The 25479-nt window shown below is 41.2% G+C and overlaps 1 protein-coding gene across 1 annotated transcript in view; it reads left to right on the top strand.

Moving 5' to 3' along the window:
• Positions 1-25479, top strand: part of SLIT2 (slit guidance ligand 2) — a 749523-nt gene that overhangs the window by 203902 nt on the left and 520142 nt on the right.

Below are 25479 nucleotides of genomic sequence, written 5' to 3'. Positions count from 1 at the left end.
ATAGCATAAGGAATTGTGGACGCTGTCCAAACCCTGTGTCCGACCGCTGGTTAAACAGTGCTCTCGGCTGAGAGCTCTGTTTGCATCAGCTCCTATGTCAGGAAACAGGAGGGAGGATGCTAACCTTGCAGTGCCTCAGGGGCATGGTCTTCCCCTCTTGGGGAACATGCATTGCACTTTGAACCACATGGGTCAATTTGTGATATTCAGGCCCCCAGCAGAGGAGGAGGACACACTCAAGATGCTGCAAGGCCACTGTCGTAGTCCTAGTCTTGTTTCTCAACAGGAGGGTGAGTAAGAGGATTGGGGGGGGGGGGGGAAAGTTGCAAACCCACTGCCACCAGTGCGCTTTTCTTCAGTGATGGACCCAAGCCCTGGTCTCCTGCAATAATTTGACCAGAACTGGCCTATTCGGCAAGGCCCTTTCTTCAGAACTGCAGTAGACCTGCGTATAGCCCTGGAATGCTTTATGTTACAGCTTTGACTAATGAAATGGGAAGGCAATTAAGAGATCAGGCACTTTTCAAAACAGGAGCTTCTCGTGGAATGCAGTGCTCACTTGAAGCCATAGGTTTATGAAACAGGATGCCAGTGGGGACCAGCGAAAGCATGCAGTCTTGTGAGAACATCTGAAATCTTCCATCTCAATTAAACTGTCCAGTTGTGCTGTTTGTTTCCTCTGCCTTCCTATTGAATGATTTATGAGTACTTGTTGCATTCCACTGGTCATATTCTGGTCTGTTTTCAATTTTAGCCCAGAATAAGGCCAACTTCTTGTGGCATCTGTCCTTTATTTCCTGAAAGTGGAACCAAACAAGTGGTGAAATGATCCCAGGAAGAATGGAGGATGTCAAGTCATCGCGCTGTACCAGCTTCTGGGGGAGTGGTGCGCACATGTGTATATATAATGCAGGTCAAGGGGCCTAATTGATATCCAGAGCTTTAGAAAGGGAAATAGGCTGTTTGAATTATCCCTCAATTCATGATGTATATCATTGCAGTAGTTGAGCTGTTGGAGAAGCTGGACATAAAATTGATATAATCTACACACAAACTTTCCAGCCTGCAAAAACTAGCTGGTTTTAAAAAATTAAGGTACCAGTGTGCATTGTTTGTACATTGGTAACTGATACATACATACTTCAAGCCATCATCTGAAGCCATGTAAGTGCATTAGCATCATGCCTACTGTCATATACATTTCTGAAAGTGAAATGTGGTAGGTGCTGAGCATGTTCACAAAGCATCCTAGGGCCACTCTAATGTGCAGCCAAGAATGCCCACGTGCTTTGGCTAAAAATCCAAGTACCTGGATAAGGCTGACTTTGGCCAGTTAACTATTGATAGCAATATAAAAGGGACCTAAATACTTTTCAACAATTATCCCAAAGTGTGTGAGTGTTTTATGGCCGTGGAATGAGGTAATTGGGGAATAGTGGTTTTATTCTTTCAAGTAGCGCTAGGATTAGGACTCACTCCATGAAACTAATAGCACATTTAAAACAATTAGGGGAGAGTGTATTTTTTTCACTCAGCACACAAACTGTGAAAGTTACCAGAGAATGTGATGAAAGCAGTTAAAATAGCTGATTTCAAAAAAGCGTTTAGACAGTTTCTTTGAAAGAAAAGTCCATATACCGGTATTAGCCATGTAGACATAGGAAAGCCACAGCTTCCCAGGCTAAAAGCAAAAAGGATTGGATCTGTTTGCGAATCTGCTGGGTATTTGTGTCATGGATTGGCCACTGTCAGAGACCGGATGTCGGGTTCAATGGACCTTTGGTCTGACCCAGTATGGCATTTGTTATACTTCTGCTAAAGAGAGGTGTCTGTGTGTTTGTCGACTTTCTAGCTGTTGGAGGCAAAGACAGCATTTTAAACATTTCATTTTTAATGTGACAATATTGACCACCGTAGCTTCACATTCCCTATGAGACAGAAAATTTACATTCCCATCATTCATGTGGACCTGAACTATTAAAACTTGCCCATGTCTTTTCAGGCCTCTGAGCTTCCAGCTTAAAACCCCAGGCTGTTACTTCGGTTCCCATCAGTTTTGTTGCAATTGAAATAATGGGATAGTGTTGAGTAGTGAGGGCTTATGACCTCAAAGTACTAAGGATGTGCATTTGTTTGAAATGAATTGCACTTATTTGTCACATTTTACGCATTCATTTCATTTGGGGTACCCTCCCCCTAATGAAATTAACCTTATTTGTTGTATCAGGCCCAAACCTAGGCCTGAAGCCGGGGCCTCACCTAAAAAAGCATAGGTTAAGGCCCAGGCCCAAAGCTGGGGGCCTCGCTTAGGGCCGAGGCCCAAAGCAGGGGCCGCAACCTAGGCCTGAGCGAGACACTGGGGTCTCAGCCTAGGCCCGGGTTGTTGCTGGGACCTTGGCCGAGACCCAAGCCCCCTGAAATATTTTACTTTACCTGATACATTGGGTATCCAAAGAAGCTGCCAGGCTGAGTCCCAATGCCTGGGCCTCGACTGGAGCCTGAACCCAGTCTTGATGCTGTGACCGGGCCGGAAGGCTGGGTCCCGATGCCAGGGGCTGGACCTGAATGAAACAAACAAAACGTTCAACAAACTGAATTTTGTGGGGAAACTCCGGAAAGTGAACTGAAAAAATGAAAACACATTTTTTGATCCCTGTACACCCCTAGAAAGTGCTAAATCATACAAATAGAGTGTAGAACAGAGTCCATTTTACAAACGAGTATGTATTCGTCATCATACCAAAGGTAATTAATCACAGGGCATTTTATGTTGAAAAGAAATACCCATGTGACATTCCCCTTTGAAAATGAGCTTTACCCATTGGTTTCAGTGTCCTCATAAAGGGGAATGTCACATGGGTATTTCTTTTCAACGTAAAATGCCCTGTGAGTTTGCAGGGAGCAGGGCTATAGTCTCTGTGCATACATTTGCAGCTGCTTTTGAAGCAAATGTATTTATGGAAAGATTAAACAGGGCTTTGAAAATGCAAGCCCCGCATATACACTTATTCCTTGACCTAAACCCTACTGCTTTTATTTTACCCAACATGTTTTACCTGCAATAAAAGGGGATAGGACACTGTTTGAGCTTCCTATTTCAAATTTCCCATGGCATTGAATTTTGCCCTCATCTTTGGCCAAAAATACATCTGCAGAAAAATGTTAACATATGTTTTAAATTGAATTTTTTTTTTATTACCTTTATTAAACTTGGTTTTGTTTATGATTATATATTTATCTTTTTGTGTTTATATTATCCAAGAAACACATACATTCATTTATTCCTGCAGTAAATGCCACAGACTTATTTGCACCTGACTGCCTGCAAAGAGATTTATTTATTTTATTTTATTTAACTCTTTACTATACCGTACAGCCGTTAAGTCTGAGACGCACATTTATTTTTTGCATTGGGAGTGAATGAGTAATAGGCTCATTCATATGCATTTGCATATGATGAGCGCTATCTCATTCATTCTGCATCGGACGCGCGCTAAATAGGCGCTAATCCCCTTATTGCATTAGGGGATTGATTAGTACCTGTTTTACCTTCGTCTAACTGCTCGTTAAGAGTCCGCTGTGTATATTGCATCGCCCCCCCCCCCCCCCTCCCCGCGTGTTACTCGGCAAACCCATGAAGCCTATAATGAGCTGAATAAATGCCCTTGCAAGGACAGTTTCTCAGTAGGAAAAGGATAGCAGATGATGAAATACATTCTTAGAAGTAGTTTGTGGTTTTCTTCCTTTAATTGGCACTTACAAGTTTGTGTTCTACAATGAGCTCGCTCATAATTGTAGCCACATCATTCTGAAAGTAAAATTGCTTCAGCTTGCATTTTGATAACTCTGTTAACTTGAAATTTAAAGGGGGGCCCATTTAGAAAGGTGCAGGATGTTTTATTATTGTCCTCCGCCTTCATGCCCCAGTGACTCTGAGAAGCTGCTGGCTTGCTTTGGTATTTTAATGACCCCTGCACCTAAAAGCCATTAACTGCGGTCGGAAAGGCTGGTGCAGCGAAAGTCACGCTGCGGTCTGCCTCGCTCATTGAACTGATTGTAGATGATTTGCAACCAGCCATGGCCCGTATCTGTCCTTGATTTTGGTGGTGATTCACTGTGACTTGGCAGATGTGTGATGTATTTGTTACATGTCACTAAGCTGCTTTTGCTTTTTGTGTAGTGAAGAAAGGGAATCTGGAGTTAGGACCCTTTTTTTGACAGCCTGCCATTGCAAAGGCCTGTACTACTTTGAAAAGACTTAGGCCTGTGTTCCTTGCAAATGTTTCATTAAGTCAAATGAAGTCGGATAGATGTTCTACAGTCCAGGCTGGCGTTAGACACACTGGGGCCCAGGGCAGAAAGCAAGTGCTGGGTGCCCTGAAACTGCTTCAGTGAGATTGCTCAGCATCAAGGGGGTCCCAGACAGACGCCCTGCCTTCCTCTGCTAATGATCCCCCGTCACTGTAAAGCACTTGATAAGTCTCCAGCTGGTTCAGAGCCCTCATTGGCCCAGGTCAGTTTGTCGCACATTGATTAGGCATCCCTTTCACTTTTTTCCTGGTCAATTTTTTTTTTCCCCAGTTTGCATCCTTTCTGAACCGGAGTCTTTCACTACAGAGAGCATTATGGGTTCGTTTTTCTTTTTCTTTTTTTCTTTTTCTTGGGAGCCCATTTACTAAACTTTGTTAAAATGTGTATTGACGTACAGCCGTTAAGTAAATCCTAAAGGGGCAGTAAGCCCAGAGTAACAACCCCCTTGCAATCCTAAAGGGGCAGTAAGCCCAGAGTAACAACCCCCTTGCAATCAAAAGCCCATCAAGAAAACTCAAATGCCCTCTTATGTTAGATTCAGGGTCCTGTCAGGGGTAGGAGCAATCCACAGCTCCTGCCCCTCCCCCACCTCCGCCCAGGGCAGAGAGGAGGAGTCTCTGGTCAGCCAGCACAGTTTTGAAAGAGGGTACTGGCAGGGCAGAAGCAACTGGGGATTGCGCCGGTTCAAGGGTCACCTTCAACACAGGGTAAGGAGGAATGACCGAATCCACTTCATCAGAAACATGACGGGGACTCTGTCCTCGAAAGCGCATGCTTTAATAAATTAGTCTGAGGTGCCACTCGATTCCTCTCATTTTTGCTACACCAGGCTTAACACAGCTGACCCTCTGAAGGTAAGATGGGATCTGGGGGTCGGGGAATGGTGGTCAGCAGGGAAGTGACGAACATACAACATCTTTTGAGTGGGGAGCTGAAGAAATATTTGCTTTTGGAGGGGGCTTTAAAATACAAGGTGTTTTTTGGAGGGGGCTTTGAACTGGAGAAGCTTTAAATACAAGGTGTTTTTTGGGTGTATTGCAGCTTTATGGTTAATGCTGTGTGGGCCTCTGAGAACAATGGGCAGATGCATTAGCCTGCCAGAGTGCTTGGGGAGAGGAAAGAAGTAGTTCTCACAATTTATTTCTCTGTTTAATGTTCATGAGCTGCTTTGCATGGCAGCTGCTTTTTCATAACATTCTTTGCTCTCATCTTGACCAAATTGATTTTGCTGGCACTGTTTTAGTGTGATTTAGATCCTATTTCTCTGAACGGACACAGCTCATAGGTCTCATCATGGTACACATTAAACTCTGGGGTGCCTTGGAGATTGTCGTCATCTGCCATGTTTAACATTTATTTAAGACCAGTTTGTAAATTAATGTTATGACTAGGCCTTCATTATCGTCTTTATGCAGATGATATCTAATTCTTTTTTTCCTGTCTCAACAGATTTCGCCATCACTTTAGGATTCTTCTGTTCATTTATCTACCATAAAAAGTAGACTTACAAAGTAATATATCATCTTAGTTTATCAAAAACTGAGGTGATCTGTCTAAGTAGGTTACCTTCAACTCTGTATCCATTTACTTTTTCCAAGGTTTTTCATTATCTATTGTTGGAAGCAAGAAACTGAGGCAGAGGTGTAGCGAGGGTCTCCAGTGCCCAGGGGTCAATGCATTTGTGTTGCCTCCCTGGCACTCCTCTCCACCACCCCCACCCCCCTCGGTCCTCCTTTTAGAAATGCTTAAGGGCAAGAAAGGCACACTAACAGAGACCCCAGAAAAGAACATAAGTTGCCATATTGGGTCAGATCGAGGGTCCATCAAGCCCAGCATCCTGTTTCCAACAGTGGCCAATCCAGGATGCAAGTACCCAAACATTAAATAGATCCCATACTACTAATGCCAGTAATAAGTAGCTATGCTATTCCCTAAGTCCACCTCACTAATAGCAGTTAATGGTCTTCTCCACCAGGAACTTGTCCAAACCCTTTTTAATTTCCAGATAAACTAACTGCCTTAACCTTATCCTCTGGCAATGAATTTCAGTGTGAGAATTTTCTTTGATTTGTTTTAAATGTGCTATTTTCTAACTTCATGGTGTGCCCCCTAGTTCTATTATCTGAGAGAGTAAATAACTGATTCATTTACCCATTCTAGACCTCTCATGATTTTATAGATCTCTCTCATCCCTCCTTAGCTGCTTTTCCTTATAGAGGAGCTGTTTTATCATTTAAGAACATAAGAAAATGCCATACTGGGTCAGACCAAGGGTCCATCAAGCCCAGCATCCTGTTTCCAACAGTGGCCAATCCAGGGGTTTGAGTTCTCATGTAAACCAGCAAAGTGGGATATCTGGGCCAGAAAGTCTTTCTTTTCTATGCCTCTCCTGCTATTTCTTGCGAAAGGATGCCTGAGAGATGAGAACCCCTCGCCACAGCCTTCAAACAATCCCAGATTACCGCTTTAGACATCTCTGCTCTGGAACTTATCTGGAAGTACTCCCATAAGTGCTTACCCAGAGAAAGAAAAAAGGACTCATCTTTCAATAGGCTTTCATTTAACCTCCAGAGCATTGGCCTTTATCCATATCCTGGAACTGTATATCTACCCAAATCACTGCATGATCTGACCAAGCCATATTCCCTATGCTCACCCCCAAAACACTATTCTGCAGTGACTTATCAAAGACAAAAAAAATCTATATGGGAATAAGTCCCATGAAAGGGGGAATAAAATATATAAACACGTGACTTTGGGGTAGTGTTGTCTCCAAATGTCAATTAACTTCATTGTGACACAAAAGATAATTTTTGCGTGCCTTCCAACAGGGCAGAGGTGGAATTATCTATGGCCAGATTTCTACTAATATTAAAATCACTACCAACAATTAGAAAACATTCTGCATGGGTCAAAAGCAAATCATCCAGAATTTTCAAAAAAGAGAATTGGTCAGAGTTGGTAAAATACACAGTTAAAGTGTAAACATCCTTGCCCACTTTTATCTTAAATAGTAAAACAAAAAAAAAACTGACCTGTGAGTCCGCTAATCGGAAAAGCAGCTCATGCACAAAGGTGCAAGAAATCAGGATTCCTACCCCGCCCTTAGAACTAGCTGCAAGAAAGGAAGGAAGGCAGGAACCACAAATGCTCATGGTGCTTGCGCAAATGCGTTCCCTGAGTGAACGCAATGGCTGCCTTTTGACAATCCAGCTCTGGGAGAGGGAGGGGAGTTTGGGGTGAGAAGGGTCTTGAGCATGAACTTTCAGTATTGCATTACCAAAGCTTTTAGTTAATCTCAGGTTGGAACTGTCTTTGTGTTTAAAAATGTATGAATAAATGCCCATAAAATGAAAGGGGCAGTTTTTAAACTGTCTACATGGGGTGAAAGTGCCGGTACATTTCACTCATGGATTTTGCACCAGTTTTCAAAGAGAGAGTGTATGCTTGCTTTCACTACCTGTGGATACTTGCATCTGTGTTTTTTGAATGAATACTTTTTATATTTAAAATAATGGGAGCAAACAAAGATCTAAACATAGATATCTTGAAGAAAAAGGGCAATGATAAGATATTTAAATACCTGTAAGAAATAAATGGAAAGGAGGCTCTAGAACAAGTGGTTGGGGGGATAATGGTGAAAGGAGGTGGACTCCGGAGTAATCTATGGAAATATTTTTAACCAAAGTGTTGTGGATGTATAGAAGCTCCTCCCTGTGAAAGTGGTGTAGACTACAACAGTATCAAAAAAAATTCAGGCAAACGTGGGACAAGCACAGAGGATTTCTGAAGGATATGAAGGGACTATAAAGCTGAGCAGGAAGAAGTGAATGGGCAGATTGGATGGGCAATGTGGTCTGGTTTGCATGTGGTAGTGATGTGAGGAAACATCTAAGATGGGATTAAAAGTACTAATTGCTTGTTCTGATGACGAGTGGTACTACCAATCAGCCAAAGAGGCCTTCGTGTTTAACCTGGAGCCTCATTATCTAGCCCCCACTTTTTCTTTTTTAAAGCATAAACAAAACAATGAAACAGGACCTGATTTTCAAAAGCATCTACTTGCTTAAAAATGGGTTTTGCATGTGTAAAAACTTTTCCCGTGTAAGTGGGCTTTGGAAAATTGCTACAATGTATGCCATTGTATTGCCCATAGGATTGACTTGTGTAAGTGCACTTTATGTGGGTAAATAGCTTTTGAAAATTGCTACAATAGTATTTTCATTTATATGTGCAAATCCTTTTGAAAATTATCCCAATAGTGTTTGCATAATTGGTGAATTTTGGCATGTTCGCCTGTTTAGGATTAAGCAATTTTCTATTAAATTCAGATAAAAATTCACAATTTTCTGCAGAATCAAACATTTTTAATGAGGTATAACATTTTCACTATCTTTCAGATTCACAATTATTTTATCATTCATTATTTGTGTTTGATTCTCTTTCCAGTGCTGTAAGTGTATTTGTTGATTCAACAACTTTTGGATAGACTGACTTTTGTTTGGTCTTTCTTCTCCAGCCATCTCACTCCCTCTCTCATTCCCTAGATGGGATCCCTGGGTTGTTAAGAAACTCTTGCCAGTCTGAGGGATGGAGAGGCACCTCCTACAACGTGCATCCTCCTTGCCTGACACTGGCCAGCAGGGGCACTGCAGTAGTGGTCACTGGTTTGTTTGTTTTTTTTCTCTCTCTCTCTCCCTTTGTCTCCTCCCCGAGGCTTGGGCACATCATCTCCACAGTACACCCAGGCCTGAGTAGCAACAACAGAAGGATCCAAAACTGAATCCTCCCTACTACAGGGCATAATAGTGCAGCTGGTGCCACAGGGGTAACATGAATCTAAATTTTTTTTGTTTGAATATTCCATCTGCTTAGGGGTTTCCTGTGTGATTTGTATTCTGTCTGGGAAAGCAGCTTAAATATAATCACTGAATGTGCCTCACCAATCAACATTGCTTGACCGTGCTTTTCGTGTCATGTAAACGGTGGTGCCTTAATGAAGTGCTGAAAGTACAGTTACTATAGCTTATATTTAGACTACCTGTCTTATTGTCAGTGTGCCTGCTTGAAGAAGAATGGTGTCGTTTATATTTTGATGCATACATTGTTGAAATTTCCTTGGGGCAAAACTAATTATTTTTTTAAATTTATATTCTACTTGTAAGGAATGGTGTGAGTCCTTTGTGCTTTTGACGCAGTCGATGCTGCCCATGAAGCTTGCTTCCACAGCTGGAGAACGCACTTTGACACGAGCCAGGCTAAGGCTTCACCTGAACCTGCTGCCTTCCCCGCAGATTGGGCCCTTGGGTTCCAGTGGCTGGCAGACTTAGGAGTTTCAAGGGTCAAGGCAGAGTCCAGAGGCAGGCCAAGCATCGAGGTTGGTGGCAGACCGGGCACAGTTCAGCTTTGAGGCTATGGTCGGGTCCAGGGGGTAAGCATGGGGTAGGTCTAAGACCAAGGCTGAGGTCAGAACTGGAGAGACAGGACAAGACACAGAGGGACAAACAGGATAGGACAAATAAGACAAGGCATGACAAAGGCTTCAAAGACAAGACAAGGAAACGGAGCTAGGGCAAGACTGGAAGGCAGGCTGGACAAGGCAAGGGACCTGTTGCTGAGGCAAGATAGGGATGTCTGCTGGGCCCTTTTATGGGGCTGAAGAGGATGAAATTATCTCTGGGTGCTGTGGTGTTTTCCTGACACGGCAGGGGCAGGAGTCGATGGCATCCTGCCGCACCCAGAAAAGCCGGCAGCATGTGCCACGATGGAAGATGCTGGCGGCATGAGGGTGAGTGCAGCAGCTTGCGGGGAGCATCTCGCAAACCACCAAACACTCCTTTTCCTGATGCTTCAAAGCGGACTACATTCAGGTACTGTAGGTATTTCCCTATCCCCAGAGGGCTTACAATTACTAAGCATTACAATTACTAAGCATTTTTCCCAGCGACACAGAATGGGAGAAAAACTTTAGTAAATAAGGCCCTAAGTTTGTCCCTGACTTACCCAAGGTCACAAGCACTGTCGGGTGGGGTTTGAACCCTGGCTTCCCTGGTTCACAGCCTGCTGCTCTAACCAGTAGGCTACTGCTTCACTATTGTCTATAGTTTTTCTCATTTCGGTAATTTCTTATTCTCTTCGGGGTATTTATCACTCTGATCTTTTCATTTCCCCTTCTGGGCAGGAATGGCATATCTGTTGGTACTTGTTGGATGCTGCCCTAGTAGCTGCTGGTGAAATGTCTGTGTACTGTGCCTACATGTACGGGGTTTACTGGATACAAAGGAAACCTTTCAACTAGGGGTGTGCAGTGTTATGGGGGGGGGGGGAGGGTTGTGTCTTTTGTTTTGTCATTTTTTTCTCAATTAAATTTTTTTTTTTCAATTTTCCAAACTTTTGTGGTTAGTGCACACGATGGGATAATTTTCAAAGGAGTTAGGCACAGAAATGTAACATACTATTGTAGCAATTTTCAAAAGTCATTTACTCGAGTAAAGTACACTTACTGAAGCAAATCCTATGGACAATTCAATGGCCAATATTGTAGCAATTTTGCAAAGCTCACTTGAGTAATGTTTAACTTGAGTAAATGCTTTTTAAAATCAGTCTCTAAGTTCTTTTAGTGCGCACTAACAAGTAACTAAAAAATCCGCAAATGTTGCTGTTTTTCTTTCGTTTGTGGTTCCATTTAAACAAATGCACATTCCTACTTTCAGCCATGTGAAGACTAGTTAGTTTAGTGCTACACTGATTCTTAATCCTTCCCTTATAAAACTCAAAACCATTGTTATCATTCAGTTTATCAATCCAGATTATCTGACTATCCCAGGCCTATCTGCTCATCATGTTTCTCAAAGAAACCTGTTTGCTTTGTCCTCTTAATTTTTTCTATCAAGCCGATCCAATAAATCTGAGTGAAAAATGGGCGCTTAGCTCGCTTTCCTAACATGTGCCCAGCCACCTCTCCTAACCTGACTGCTGGCACAATTATTTTTTTTAATTGTAAGCTCTACGTCAACTAGCCGTTTCCTTCAAATGTTTCAAAAAATCAAAATTTTTGGAATCAACAGCTAGTTGACGTAGAGCTTACAATTATTTTGCAACATTTGTCGATCTCGAAAAAACGAGAGTAATTTACAATTTTTTAAAGATTCTCATCCTTTTTGTTCCTCTGACTTAATTTTGCCACTGATTGCACTGTATTGCATCTGCCTGTATAACTTGAACATTTTTGTGCTTTTAACCAGTGAACTGGTCTTTTGATGTCTTAACACTAGTAACCCAAGGCATTGTTTTCAGATGGATGATTAAAAACAAAAAAATAGACGTTAGTGTGTTCTAAAGGGTATTTAAAAATTACAACTAGAGTACAGACACGTCTATATTTGTGCTAAATTGAAAAAACTCTACAATTTAAAACTAATGGTGGTTGTATTGAGTTTAGTTTCCAAAGGTTAATGTTGTATACAAAAGCTCATTGATAGAAGTCGATGCAAGGTAAAGTTACCATGACTGATTTTAATCTTGTTTCAGTAATGCTTTCATCTAGAGAACTGAGCATGCAGAAGGATGGGTGAAAACTAATTAAGTTAATTTTCATTGATTTACTCTGCAAATTTGTGTTCTGAATTTGCTATGTTACAGTATCAAAATACAACAGTAAAGTGTCAGATTTTATAACTTCTGTGCATCTGAAACAAATAGCAATATAGATTTTGTATCAGGAAGAGCTGAAGGTTATAAATGGGAAACAAATATGCAATATTGCAGTTGACAGATTTCAGCGTACATCCTAGACTTTGGGTTTATCAGGAGAAGCATTGGCTAATTGGCCATCTGGCTAGAATAGGATAGCTTTCAGAAAAGATTAGGTGTGTGCCTTCTTTCTGTGAAGTCCTTGCTGGTTTAAGGCACATAAACTTAAAACTTTGGAATACAGTTGAAAATGAGAAGTACCATATGTTTGGAAAAAAGTAGTGTGAATATATTTTATCCCAGTACAAGCAGGATGATAGTCCTCACATATGGGTGACATCGATGGAGCCCCTCTCACGGAAAACTTCTGTCAGTTTCTAGAAACTTTTAGCTGGCACACTGAGCCCACTGAGCATGCCCAGCATGCCATGATCCCTGCAGCCACAGGGGCTCCCTTCAGTCTCTTTTTTTCCATGCTGCTTTTAGCCTTGCGTTGAAGGAGCTCTGTGAGATCTTCTCACTGTTTTTTCCTCACGGAATATTATTTATAACAAGATTTCTGTCTCAAACTTTCCCTCTCGGGTCTCCCTTCGACATCCCGTTCGGTGAGTACTCTTTGGAGTCTTTTTTTTCCGTCTATTCCGGATACTCTAATACTCTTTCACTATCCGTGAGCCATCGACCGTTACCCGGCCTGAAAGTTTCAACAATGGCCACAGGTTTTAAAACATGTCCAAATTGTCCCCGGACAATGTCTATTACAGACCCGCATGAGATTTGTGTTCTCTGCCTAGGATCAGGCCATGATGTCCGCATGTTCCACCTGTGCCCAGATGACACCGAAGGGCAGGTGTGCCCGACTAGATAAAATGGAGGAACTTTTCAAAAAGATCACTCCAGCTTCAGTGTCATCACCGAAGATGATGCCTTCCTCTGTTGAAAAACATTGAGGTAAAAAGAAGGACGATGACCATCCGTCACCAACCCCATCTGGATCTTCTATAGCATCCTCTTCGGTCTCCAGCAAAGATCACTGGCCTCAGCACCTCGGGTGTTCACAAAATGCCTGGCAGTTGCGGCTGCACATCTAAGAAAAAACAGCATTCATGTTTTTCCCTACCTAGACGACTGGCTCATCAGGAATCCATCCAAACAAGGAGCTCTTGCTGCCTTGCGGACCACCATATCTCTCTTGCATTCCCTGGGGTTTCTAATCAATTATCAGAAATCACATTTGAATCCTTCTCAACTTCTTACTTTCATCGGAGCAGACCTCGACACCACAGTTGCAAAAGCTTTTCTTCCAAGCAACCGTGCAAACAATCTAGCGAATCTTGCAAACTACTTGAGCACCCGCAATTTCGCCTCTGCTCATCAATTCCTGACTTTACTAGGCCACATGGCGTCCACAGTCCATGTAACACCAATGGCAAAGTTAGCCATGAGAGACTCAATGGACCCTGAAGTCTCAATGGCTGCAAGCTCTTCAGCCTATGTCGACCCTGATTCGAATCAGTAACCAGTTACGCCTCTCACTTCAATGGTGGTCAGACCAATCGGCTTTGCGGACCGGTTTACCGTTCCAACAGCCAACTCCTCAAGCAACTCTAAACACAGATGCATCCAACTTGGGATGGGGAGCCCACGTCAACAACCTTCAAACTCAAGGTACGTGGACCCTGCTTGAAAAACAATTGTCAAATAAACTTTTTAGAACTTCAAGCGATCAGATATGCCCTTTATGCCTTCAAGGACTGCCTCTCACACAAGTCTGTATTGATACAGTCAGACAACACAGTCTCAATGTGGTACATAAACAAACAGGGAGGCATAGGCTCCTATCTCCTGTATCAGGAAGCAGTGCAGATTTGGGCCTGGGCCCTAGCACACTCCATGAGTCTCAGTGCCACTTACTTGCAGGCATACGTACGTTAGGTCATCACTGATTTATTTAGGCTGTTGAGATTGGGGAGGCTTTATTGAACTAGTTTTAATGGAAAGAGGGGAGCGGGTCTGAGTATTGGGGGTAGTGGTGGTGGAGGGGGGCTTTGGGTTGTTGTGCAGCTGCATTCTACAGTATTTCAATGTTTTATTTTTGTGAGGCCGCCTCAATTGGCAGCTCCGGGGCGGGTGGGAGGGGTCTAAGAAGATCCCCTGTAACTTTTTTTTTTTTTTTTTTTTTTACATCTTTTAGGGAGGAGCCGTGTTGGGTGGCATGGCCCTTTAAGATGATGGCAGTCCCGGGCATTGGGGGTCACCATTGCACTTTGCTATAACTGCCATGTTGTTTTGTCTCACTGACTTTTTCCTCGTCACAAAATGCGGTGATGTTGCTGTGATGTTTTTTTCTGGGAGGGGCTAAATAATGCAGGACCTCTCTCCCACAATATGAGGCCTATTCCAGGACAAAACATAACGGCTTAGTGAATTAGGCTTAGATTGTAAGCCCTCTGGAGATAGGGAAATACCTACAATGCTTGAACGTAATCCACTTTGAATTGCCGAAAAAAGCGGAATATAAATAAAATAAAGTTTTAATCTTATAACTCTGATGTGCCAGGTCTTTTGTCTTTTATCAAGTACAATGAACAAAGTAGCTAAACAAGACTTGTTGTAATTATTTGTTGTATATACGAGTAAGTGCTTCCTGTGAGATTGTGCTGTGATTCAAGGGCAAAAATGGTTTCCTTAATGAAAGTGAGAGTGAACAAGTAATCGGTCAGCCATGACGTCAACTCTGCTTTAAACAAGTTTTCTTATACAGAATCTTTTTATGGTGGTTTCCTTTTTTCATACTAACTTGTCAAGTTCTCTCTTTTTTTTTGTCTGTGCTTGTTCAACTGCAGAGCGAAGTATGCTTTGTGCCAGATTCACTGCCCAGAAGCACTTGCCAAACCTGCAAATAAACCAGTCCCTTGATTTATCTCGCTTTGACTTTTATTAGAGTTCAGACATTTGCAGGAAAAGAAATGTAAAAATGTAGTAGGTGGTAAATTCATTTGTCATCTGTTTTAGTAAATAAGAAATGTATTTGGGGAGGGAATTTCTTTTCCTGCAAATGTCTGAAGGTCTAATAAAATATTAGAAAATATTTGTGCTGATCTAGTTTTCTCAAACACACCACTTAAGCTGTAGTGTGACATGCCAGATAAAGTGGTGGCTAGTGGATCACTACCAGAGAAAAAATAAAATTACCATTTTTTGGGGTATTGAATGCATTTGGCTTCAGAAGCCGGCTCTAAAGTGATTCCCGAGGCTTGCACACACAGAATTAGTGTTTATTGTTTAATGATCACATTGAATTGTAATTATTTTCAGTTATGATGGTTTGAAGTAACTTAGTACCCTTCAACATTTTCACACACTGGAGTTTTTAACCTGAAAAATGACATAGATGGTAGAAATGCAAATGTTTTGACTACATTTTAGTTTAGCATTTCTCCATTTTGGTTAATCTTTCGTATGAGCAGTTTGAGTCACAGTGGGCTTGTACACTCAATTTCTTTCTGTAATCTGAATAGAAGTAAACTTCAATTAAACTTTATATATTGCCTGTAAGGCAAGCTATCCAAGCATTTTATAAATTAAAATAACATGCAGAAAAGCAATAATACATAGACACAATTAAAAAAAAAATATAAAAGCCCAATAAAACATGAATAAGAAGAAAATTAGTGAACTATGCAATGATTGTAAGACATGGCCTGGGAGAAGCTTTCTCCTGCAAGTTAACAATCAAAGGCCTGCAAGAACAGCCAGGTTTTTACTGCTGTCCAAAACTTCATTGTCAGCTGAGCACAAATGTCAAGAAGTATAAGACTCTGGCAGCTATGATTTAATGGTAAAAAAAAATTCAGTCACGCATTTGGCCTGCAAAAACTGAAGGGAGCATCAGGATTTTGTGTATTCAGCAGACATTTGTTGCACACAGGTACTTGTCTGATCCTGAAAATGATTGCAGGAGGAGTCGCTGCAATAGATGTCTAATTTATACCCTCCACTTTACCCACAGAGCTGGCCACAAAGACCTACCTGTATGCCCAAGCATTCCTGTTGAAGGTATGCTGGAATATGCTTACTCCTCCTGGGTGGCATAGCTCCTCACATGTCCTTTAGGAGCAAATTATTAAAAAAAACACCTCACACTTTGTGGGGAAGGAGGGTGGAATACAAAACTACATCCTTGTTTTGCTGTATTATATAATACCTTAAATAGTAACCTTCCCTAAACACTGGTAAAAAGGTTTTCCCATGTAACGGTTGCTTTGTAAGACCAGTGCTGCTGTTCCAGTAGGGCGGGTCTGTGGGATGCAGTCATTTTACTCTAATGTCTTTTCCTTTCTTGTCCCTTTTTCCTCCCCCTCAGTTGTACCACAGATACTTACACAGTATGCTTTCTGCATGCAAGCAAGCGCATGTTGTCATAACACCTTGCATACTGATAAATGCTTAAGAAACTAAAGGGACATATGTATGCTCGCTACCTTCGCTAATAACAGACTGCTAATCTTCAGTTACGCTACAATTCAGGCCATGAAGTACACAAAATATTGCTAGCAGTTTTTAAAACTTGTTACACTCTGGTGGTGGGCTTAGTTTGGGGGGGAAAAACTGTATATTCTTAAACTAGTTAACCCAGGGCGGGGGAGAGAGAGTAAGGCCAAAGCCGTGTTTTCAACTGGGTCCTAAAGGCACAGGTGATGGTGACTTGCAGTAGGTCATAATGTCTGATACTTAATATATCAAAAGTTGTTAAATAAAATATCTGAATGCATCACTGTACAGATATAGAAGAGAATCCCTGCTTCATGGTGCTTAGTCTGGTTGGCACATGCAGCCAAGATGAAGGATTTCCAGTAATCACTCAAGCATTAAAGTAAAAAATGGTCCTAATTTGAGAGGATCAAGATCAGGAAGTCAAGGTTTCTGATGGTGGGTAGTATTGAGCTTGTCTCCTCGGACTTCTGAATTGGTCCGCACAGAGGCAGGCGAGCAAAGGATATGGAGTGGCATCTGATTTTCTGAACCTTGTCTCTGCTGGAGTAGAAACTGACTTCCTTTTAAACTGGGTTGGTCAGTGTGTACCTTGGCATATGGAAAGGGGGAAACTTGATATAGTTTTCTTCTGTGCGCTAAAACCCTTGCTGTTGAGACACAGAACTGTACTTACTGCTCCAAACCAATTGCACTGAAATTTCAGGCTTGCAAACTTTCATTAGTGACGGTTCTGAGCTTTGCTTAGATACACAAACAAGTATGACCTAGAAAAGCATTGTACTTGAGAATTAATTTTTATAATAGTACAAAATTGCCTTAGGTCATTGTTTGGAATAGCAATAATGCCAAGAACAATAACATCTGCCAGAACAATCATAACAGACGTGAATAGCTTTTGAACAGGTTCAGTCACTTTTCCAAAACATCTAAAATACGTTACTGGAAAAAGTTATTTTCATGTATGGAAAATAAGAAACCTCCAATTTTCTTACTTGGAGTGAGCTTTAATTTTACTCTTGTAAAAGGTAACAAAGCCTAAACTTTAAGCAGACAAAAATTCAGATATTCTGTTGTCTTAAACCTTGAGAAAAGCAAGTTATGATCTATGATGACATCTCTCCCTGAAGATGTTTGACATTTGAGTAAAGGCCGGAAGATTAAAAGCACTCCAGTGTGACCTCACTGCAAACTCCAGGCTCAAACTGACAGTCTTAATGTTATTTTCAGGACAGATTACATTAGACGGATGTGCAATAAAAGGAAAAAATCAGCCCCAAAACAAAATTATTTAATCACTATCAATATTCTTACAGAATGTGAATTTGATTTCTCTAGTCTTCTTTAGGAAAGCATTCGCAATTTTGCAGAATTGTAAAGATTGACTTATAGCTACTGTACATTTGTTTTACCATTTTAGCTTTTTGAGAAGGTGGTGGTGTCCAGAGTAAAAGAAGAGACCTGGAAAATCACAGGTCCTGCCTTCCACTTATAAGCCAGTATCCCTCTTGACTCCACCTACAAGCTGATAGAATGAGCCCTGCTTGTTAAACTTTGCGCTGCTGATGTTCAATTGCTTACGGAGCAAGCTGGATTTATTTTTTTTGCTGGCCATAGGTACTGTGAACACTCATTGCCTGAACCACCTTCATAGAAGCTGGTTCACAGCATCAAGAGAAACATTTATTTATTTATTTAAAAGTTTTTATATACAGCACCATGGGGTAGTAGTCTATCCATCTAGGCGGTTTACATAATAAAACAAGCACAATCTCATAATATACAGCAAGTTAAAATACAATATAATAACCTACAGTAACTAATAACATTGCAGGAGTGATTGACCTTTGCTGCCTATAACACCATTTGGCTTCATGAGCTATTGCTGAAGACAATCAGACATCTGGATGCTGTAACAGCTGGAGAAAAGAAGGGATGGGGGAATCATGAGAAAAATTTAAGTATTTTGACAGATTTTAATAAAGCATAGGAAGGTAAAATCATCCATAAAAAAGGAACTTCAGGGATAAAGGTTGATTTGATGTTGCAGGGGAAAAGATGCAAAAGAAACATGAGAAAAAATACTATTTTGCTAAGAGGAGAATATCTGGAATAGCCTGCAGGCAGAATTGTGATTACTAAAACCTTTGATTAAACATGCTTTTGACACACACAGCTCAATAGTAAGATGTAACATGCTATTGACCATAGGGTGCTGCACTGTGGTTGGCATCCTGTACCTCATGGTCCTGGCCCAGCCCTTTGTCCTGTAATCTGCTGGGCCCTCCTAGCATGGCTCTCTGCATCCTGCTGCTCTGAGTAAGGGCCCATAGTAATTCACTGGCTTTATAGGGCCAGAGCCCCAGGATATCCTGTGATGCGGACTGATGACATCACTGTTCTAATATAAAAGGAAGCTTACTCCTCTGGGCAGGTGCCTGAGCAACAGGTCCTGATTGTTCATTCATCTGCGTCTAGCTATTTTTGATTCTCACTACCAATTGAGACCTTGCCTGGTTCCAGACCTTGCTTCTGTCTGCTGCCTGCCCTGATTTGTGCTTGTTGCCTGCTTCTGAACAGACTCCACCTGCCCCAACCACGCTTGCAAGACCATGTCTGCCCCCTGATTCTGTACTGTACCTTGGCCCTGTTAGCTGTCCCAGGGTCCACTCTTTCTAGCCCTTGACATAAGGCCAGATAAAAGGTCATGGAAATGGAAGAGGGACTCGAGTGTTTTCTCAAGCATCTAAGTTTGGAGGGCCAATGGTCTGAGTAGAAGTACAACAGCATTGGACTTAATTAAACCATGACAGCAGCAGCAGTAGGACTTCATTAGGCTGCCATGGTTGTCTTAACTTTTAAATTACAATGTTTTTATATTTATATTGAGCAGTTTTTGTGGTGCCTTTTTTTTTTTTTTATATACATACTAGAAGCATTATTTTCAATCTAGCAGGCTACCTTGGACTAACCTATACGGAGAAGCGATTGCAGCTCTAACAGCGGTGGTATAAGTGTGTCAGGTTTCCAAAAAGAGAGAGGTAATCTGTAACCCTAATGAGTATGGAGAGGCCAGATGTTTTTGGAGAACAGTCTTGCTAATTCTGGTAGCTGTTTGGATATTTTAAAACTTTTGTGGTAAGACATGAAAAGGGCCTGGATGCTGAGTTAAGTGGGTCTATCTTCAGATTCAAATGCATTTATGAGCAATGAGTGCATGTCACACAGGACATTCGGGTTTTGGAAAGAGATATAGTATTGTCAGTGGAGTCTGGATGGAAGCAGATGGAGAAAGGATGCTATTCTAGTATTTCTAGATCTTGCTGCAGTCTTCAACTCTACTGATCATGGTCTAATGCCATTTAGTTTAAAACTCATGGGATTTACTGGTGCTGTTTTCATATGGTTTGAATCCTTTATGATGTGTTATACTTTTCAAGTTGTTTGGGTAAAACTACTAGATGCACAACTGAATAGTGTAATGTTCTTTATAATTTAAATAGATACCAACTCTTTGGCTCCCTTCCCTGTTCTGGTGACCATTTAACCACCAAATATGTATGAAGGTTGCAAGGAAACTTAAATATTTTCTGGCCAACAATTTTACCCATCAATCAGTTCCTCAACGGTTGTCTTGCTAGTGACTCAAGTCCCTGTCCCCCCGTTCTAGGAATGAGGCCACCATCCCAGCATCTCTTCCAGATCTGAAAGAATGCTGGCAAACTGAATTTAGACAATATAAACATGCCAAATGCACACCTCATTCAAGACTCAAATATTCTCACCTCATGGCTTTCACATTCCTCAGATCTTGAAGTGTCAACTGCTTCAGAATATCAACAAGCTAATGCATATATCTTCATAAATGGCGAATGAAGGGCCAGCCACAGTGTGATTGAGGTTCATCTAGACTATGGACCACTGTAACTTGCAAAACTACCTGAACTTCTGCCTAAAGCCCTTTTATGGCTGGCAGACCTTGACAATATCTTTAACTCATGAATATATTGCCGTATACAAGAATAGTAAAGAGGCAGAGAATAATGCAGGTTTACCCATGTGGTACACAGTCTGCAGCCCAGGCAGCCAGGTACAAACCAGTAACTTTGTTCTCTTAGCTAGAATATACTTAGCTCCAATCGCTGAGTGGCAGAGTCAACATTTGCATTCTATGTTAAATATAACAGGACAGCAAAAGGTTTGCCTGAATGAACATCTGGCGAAAGGAGGGAGACTCAAAGGGAATAAGGGATAATTTTTTTTTTCTCCTCTAGACAGTGGTAGACTCTTGGAATAATCATTCAGGAAAGCTGGTAGGAATCAATAGTGAAAAAAATGTGAACATGAATGCAAATATGCTTTGGGAGATATGAAGGAACATTTGTATCTCTGCAGGAGAGGGAGAGGACCAGAGATAAAGCAATATCTGTGGCAAATAGGCACTGGATGTCTCCAGTGGTCCTTATCTTCCACCATATTCTGACGAAAAAATCTTAAATCTGTATTTGATCAGAGTAGTAAATAAAGTAGCAAATAGAAGATATTAGGAAAGTGGATCTTAGGCTGGATGTAATAAGACGAGTAAAATGTGTGCTGAACGTCGGTGCACATTTTCTTAACTCACAGTGAAAAATAAATTCACTCCCAATGCAGTAAGCTATTAATATGCACATGCATAGCAAGTTAAACCTAAAAATGTGTGCAAAACTGAATAGCATGTAGAAAATGTTTAATGCTGCCAAACAATGGTTTATACTTATAAAACATGTTAGGAGCATTAAATATGGTTTACATGCACAAACCATGTTTTATACGCTTGAGCCATGGTTGGTGCACACAGCATGATTTTGGAGCATAAACCATGGTTTATGCACATTGTGTGCATAAAACATTGCTGCACTTGTGTCCCTAAAAGTTATACGCATGTTACATGCATTAAATGCGGGACCCAGACACCATGCACTCCAGGTTCAGGCCCACAGACTAACACGAGCCCCAGAAACTTTACCTATGCCTGGGAGCTAAATTTCCAGCATTAAGAAAGCATTGGGGAGTTATAGCCAATACTGTGATTAACATGGGATTTCCATGGGAAGAGTATTAAACTGTGTGCATTTTTTTGTTACTTTGGGAGTACATTTCTGTGCACAAAAATACGGGCAGAATTTTGCACTGGCCTGTGCGCACAGCTTAGCACACCTTATATACTAGAGTTGTTTGATGAGCAAACCCACGATGGATTTTATTTTTCAAAGAGATGAAAAAATGCTCCAGTAACTGGTCAAACTGGGCCATCAATATAGATGACTTTGAGTGGAAACGAGGCCATTAGTGCTTGTAAACTGGCTGAATTTTGACACTGCACATAGGAAGGGTGATTTTTCAAAGCTATTACCATTGGTAAAACTACTTTACCTGCAGGAATGGCTTTTTACAAAAAAGTACACCTGATATGTGGGTAAACTTTCATACAAATAACCTGTACATAAGTTTAATTGCAGTGAGCAGAGGTATTCTGGAGTAGGGGAGGGGTTTGCGCTTATGCGCACATTTCATATTTCCAAAATTATAGATGAATTCCTCCATCTCAAAAACAAAGTACATAGTAAATATAAGTTCATAATTGTCAGGAAAAATAGTGCTCTGGCAGGCTTAAGCAGATGCAGGCTGATAGCTTTTAGCTGGGTACATGGTCCCACCCCTGAGGATCCAGCTTGGTCTTCTGGTTCAAAAGGGATTTCTGGCAATAGAATTCTGGAAAACTTGAGGGCTGAGATGAATTGAACCATTTGATCTGGATGATTCTTGCAAGAGTTTATACATATGTAACACTGTATCTGATCTACAAGTAAGAGTATTGTGGAAATCTCATTCAAAGTATGGTGAAGTTTGTGTCAAGTATGTAATTATGACTAGAATAACTGACCCAGACTAGATCTTGAACTGTATGCATGTCATCCTTACCCTGCACAAATGGAAGCCAGGTGCTGATGTCATTCTGCTTTATATGCCTTTAAATTATCCCCTGCTTACACTCTAAACTGGACTTGATATGTAAATTGCAGGGAAGTATTCAACCTAACCATTACTGTCAGTTGTGCATTTGTTTTGCTTATTTTTGATTATCAATCTCAAGAAGTTTTATTGAGCTGGCATAATAATTTGAGGGAAACAAATCCTCCTGTTATTATTGTGGCGTTCTCTGCATAGTTGGCCTGATTTTTAAAAGGGCCGCGCACATTTTAGAATGGGCCCAGCCATGCATATAACCCTGTTACGCGCCGAAGTGCCTGGGTCTGCAAAAGGGGCAGGGTGGGGTGAGACCGCACCATTATCCACTGTTCCAGGGAAGCGTATGCCAACAGCCGGCCGGCGCATGCAGATTACTTCTGCTCCCACGGAGCAGTAAGTGTTAAAATAAAAAAATAAATAAAAAATTAGGGATAGGGTTAGTTTAGGAGTCGGAATAGGTAGGAAGGGTAGGGTTATGAATAGGAAAGTTCCCTCCCAGTCCGCTCCTTCATTGGAGCGAACTGGGGGAGGCCCGATTGCGTCATCGCTCGTATTTTCCTAATCCCCCCCCGTACACAGAGCAGGCCACCTGCATGCACATGGACATGAAAATCCGTGTGCATGTGCGCGTGGGACCCATAGTTTATAAAATGCACATGTCGGGAACTGCGCGCACCTCTTTTAAAATCGACCCCAGTAAGGAATGGATTTAAGCTTATGAGGAAAGGACACAAAACAGTAAAATTCCTGGAACAGTTGGCTTACAGAATTTTCAAATAGTGCTTCTTACTCCTCTGGTTCCTTTTATCCAAAATGTGTTAAATTTAAAAATCCGGGAAAAATCAGTGCTTTTTTTGCACAAATACATAACACAGATACACATTTATTCACACTTTCAGAAGTTGCTGGAAACTAAAACCTTGGCCAGCATAAGTGCCATTTCATAACATTACAAGTAGGGCTTTTTTGTATATTTTTTGCCAGACAATTAAAGCTGGCTCTTAAGGATTTTTGCTAACACTTTTATGTACTAAAGGATTTTCCCATTTTGCACCTGTGGTTAAAAAAATAAAATAATTCTTAGCAGCTCTCACATTTCTAAGACTTCTCTGAAATATGGCAAACTTTCTTTGATTTATTTATTTTATTTATTTATTTTTAATTTTTATAGACCGAAGTTCTTGTAGGAACTACAAATCAATCCGGTTTACATACAACTTTTAAATGCCCAAAAAGAGTAGTGGGCTTTACATAGAAGCTGGTAAGCTCCATTAAAAGTAATTAGTCTTTTTGTCAAATTTTTGGTAAATCTGTCTCTTAGCACTGCCATGGCAACTGGTGTGCAGTTATTGGCATGACACGTCTTCGGTGTAAAGCATTTCTTCTGACCGAATGAATATTAAATCCTAGTGCTTACCCCACCTCCTCTGCTGGTAAACAATGCCTCCGCCTTGGCCTGTAAATTGATCTGGCTCCTATGGATTTCTTTTACTTGCCCAGTAATTGACTAAGGCAATTTATGCCTTTCTGTTGTTTTTCAGTTTATCGGCGCATGACAGGCAGAGGTTCTGGCTTTGTCATTTAATGTCTCCCACCCTCACCTTCTCCTCCACGCTCCCCCCCCCCCCTTTAGTACTGAGATGAATGTTTCCTGCTTATTGCTCCTGACCCGACTGACAAGGTGTGTCATGGTGAGCAGCACTACCAATTCTTCATGAAAATACCAAGGTTCAAGCTGTGACTTATTAAACCATTACAAAAACACATGTCATGCACTGTGGGGCTTAGGATTCATCCTAAAGATTTATATCCAGGTAGGAAATATTCCTGTCAGCTGATCCAACAGCTAAACTGCTGCATCTCTCTATTTCATGAGAATCTGGAGTACGGTAACTCGACATGCTGATCAATCAGGAGTTTTGCAGATAAATTGTGAAACAAATGCCTCTTAGACATGTACAGTTATAATTTTCCTTTCTTTTATATATAATTCTTGTAGTGAATTTAGTGCTTGTGAAGGATGTCAGATTTGAGAGGAATTCTAGAAGATTCCATTTATCTACAAAAGCGACACAGTGCAAGCTTTTATCACGCAGCGCTCTAGCCATGTGCCTTAGCTGTTCTCTGAAGAGGCCTCGTCTTACGACTGAGCAGGCAAATCAGTTTTCATGTGTGTACAATCTTTGGCCTGTGTGCGGACACTGCCAGTAGTAGAGCCAGTTGGTGCCAGATGTTGACAATGGTTTTGATGTGAATGACTTTCTATTTGCAACTGGATTGAGACTGCCAACTCATTTTATTCCACCAAATTACTCTTAGGTGGTGGTAATTTTAAACCTGAGCCAGATTTGAACCTTGGGTTGAAGATCTGCAAACCTCTGCCAATTCCCTGAGCCATCCTGTGCCCCCCCCCCCCCCCCCCCCCCCCCCCCGAGTTCCAGAGAATTATTTGATAATTTAGACAGGGATTTTCTTTTTTTTTTTTCTTCTAAAAACAAGGCAGAGTTCCTATCTTCATGATTTATATGTAAATTGTAAATTGCTCAGGGTTGTATATAATGAAGGTGATTGGTGTCTGCTAGGATGATGAAATCACAGTTTAATTTAGTTTTAATCAGTGTCTGACACCCCCCCACCCAAAAAAAAAAAAAAGTACCCACTTTAGATTTAAATATACTTGCTTTACAAGGTTGTACAAAGAAATGACAAAAATGTATTCCTGATCCCCCCCCCCCCATCCTCCCAGTGCTAGAATTTTAAAACATTGCCTCAACCATTAAAATATGCATTCGTTGCACAGAGAAAAAATAGTAACCCCTGAAAATATACAAACACTTTTTGTATATTATGAGAATGCAGTGTCGTTTCATGTCACGGTGTGCAATTTATCATATAAGCGTTATTGACTAGGTGAATGTCGCATCAGGACATGCTGGAGAGGTAAAGTTCCTTGATAAAATAAATGACTGC

The sequence above is a fragment of the Rhinatrema bivittatum genome, chromosome 1 (genome assembly GCF_901001135.1).
Source record: "Rhinatrema bivittatum chromosome 1, aRhiBiv1.1, whole genome shotgun sequence".
Lineage (NCBI taxonomy): Eukaryota > Metazoa > Chordata > Amphibia > Gymnophiona > Rhinatrematidae > Rhinatrema > Rhinatrema bivittatum.
This window is presented reverse-complemented; position numbering and strand designations above follow the sequence as displayed.